The sequence below is a fragment of the Echinops telfairi genome, unplaced genomic scaffold (genome assembly GCF_000313985.2).
Source record: "Echinops telfairi isolate 266 unplaced genomic scaffold, ASM31398v2 ScPeMD7_3533;HRSCAF=4204_0, whole genome shotgun sequence".
In the NCBI taxonomy this organism is placed as follows: domain Eukaryota; kingdom Metazoa; phylum Chordata; class Mammalia; order Afrosoricida; family Tenrecidae; genus Echinops; species Echinops telfairi.
In genome coordinates this window covers 35,794,418-35,796,617 of record NW_022107431.1, presented here as the reverse complement: position 1 = coordinate 35,796,617, position 2,200 = coordinate 35,794,418, and the positions used below count along the sequence as shown (strand labels likewise).

Sequence of the window (2,200 nt, the reverse complement as noted above, 5' to 3'; positions counted from 1 at the left end):
CACCCCTGCCTGCACAGCAGGAGCAGCAGGGGCCCCACAGCCGCTGGGTCCATACTCAGCCTGAGAGCCCACCCTCAGAACTATACCCTCCAGCTCGCCTGCCTAGATCCCACCGATGGTCCAGTGCTATAGAAGACTGAGTTTGGGCCCTTAAAAACATTAGGGGAAGATAAACAAGAAGAGAGCTGCGTTCTTTAAAAAATAAAAATAAATCCTCATAGCACCACTGACATATAGGCAATCAGATATCATCTGACTAGGCACTCAATGGCACGTATCTGCCTGTGGTATTCCACTGCTATTCAATTTGTTTTCTCTTATGTAATTTGGTTGTTCTTCAATAAGCACATTTAACACATTTGTCTTACTTTTTTCCCCACCATTTTCCCAAGATTAAATTATTATTTTAACAAGGCATCACACTGTGTAGAAATCAGCATTCTCTCCCATAATTCTGTGCATCTGGGACTATAGAAATGTCACTGTCCCTGCCCCACATCTTCACATTAACATTCTCAGTTCACAGCAGTAAGTCTTCCCAAAGGGGCCCTTCCAGAAAAACAAGCTATTTCCTCAGCTTACATTTCCCTCTTTCTATAGTCTGCACCAGCAATCGATCCAAGGAGGATACACTGGGAAGTAGGAAGGGCATCAACCAGCAAGCCCACAGTTGTTGACAACCATCAGGTGAGAAACCAGCAGAAAAGGAGAGGTCAGCATGCTGGTTAAAAAGCCCATGACAGCCTGGGAATAGCTCCCCATTTCACTCATGGTTGAAAGCCCACTGTCCAGTGCATAGGGATGGACGAGGTAGGCCAGGGAGTTACAGAGCCACAAAGAAATGTCACCAAGGATGTGAGGAACAAGTCCCGCAAAAAAAAAGTTCTTGGATGCCCTCTTTTCCTTTGATGGTCACTACGGGGTCACAAAGTCCACAGTATTTGTTTTCTCTGCCAATGAGTTGTATCATGAGCTCAGAGTGATCATGTGGAAGGGGTATGTGATCATAGTAGCAACACAACGAGCCATCATCTCTTATGTTGTCTCCTTAGGCAGCTCAGAGTACCCCGGTAATGCTGCCACACTTTACCATGGACCACGGTGCCCAGGACTCTAGAACACAGTCAGGTGGTCAGGCCTGTGAACAGCCCACGCTTCCCATGGGCGCTTGCGATTTGTTGAGCATAATAAAAGAGACCAGAAAGCTAACATACTGGCCACCCCCAAATATTGCATCCTATTGTTGGAGGAAGAGGCTCATCTCCCACCTGGATGAGCACCTCCCTGTACATGAGCAGCAGGGACAGAATGGTGAGACAGGAGCCCAGGAGCACCTGACTGGCCATGTCCGGCATGATGGCACCGGGGGACAGACAGGACAAATCTATCTTTCCCTACATGAACCCCATTAGCCACAGATGAAGAACTCCTGGCTTTCAGGGATAATGCTGCTGGTTAGATTAGCATGATTGTTTCTCTAAGGAAAACAAGCTTCGCTGGCCAGGTGAATTAAATTAGTAAATAGATCCTTGTTTTTACAGAAGGAAAATAAACGTGAACACAATGTGTTCCTTTTTCTTTTCCACTTCTCTGAGGTTTCCTTTTCTTCTTTCCTTCCTCCATTTCCCCTCACTCACTCACTTCCTTTCCCCCTTCCTCCCAGGCTTCCTCCTGTCCTTTTCTCTCCTGGTAATCTTAAAAAGCTTCCCTGGCTCCAGGGATCAGTGGTAGCACCAGCATTACACAGTCTAAAATCTGGACTCAGAGGGACCTGTGAGAGTGAGCTCGACATTTGCATGACGAGTTTTGTCCAACACCCCCTGTTTACCATGCCTGCTATTCACATGACCCCTGATTCAACTTCTGCATGGTGGCTTACATTCTCTCCCACAGCTGGTATGTAGCTACCACCTCACAGAAAGTTTAAAAATAATTGCAAGCTCCTTCACAGTGGTATTATCTGGGTAAGAGGGAGGACGCTTGATGAGAACAGTGCTCAGAGGAGATGAGAAAGGACATGTTCCTACTTCTCAGCAAGGACTTTAAAATCGTGTCCAGTGAGATCCGTGGTAGATCATTGTGGAGCAAGCACATGAACACAAATCCACCACCTGACTGTGACATACCTTCCCTTACATGATCTTAAGGTAACCTGTTTGAGGACGTTCAGCCGTTGCTCCGCTGAAATCAACACATGATA

The 2,200-nt window shown here is 46.7% G+C and overlaps 1 pseudogene; it reads right to left on the bottom strand.

The window, feature by feature from the left end:
• Positions 1–501: 501 nt before the first annotated feature.
• Positions 502–1,355, bottom strand: LOC101654176 (annotated as a pseudogene).
• Between the last annotated feature and the right edge of the window lie 845 nt (positions 1,356–2,200).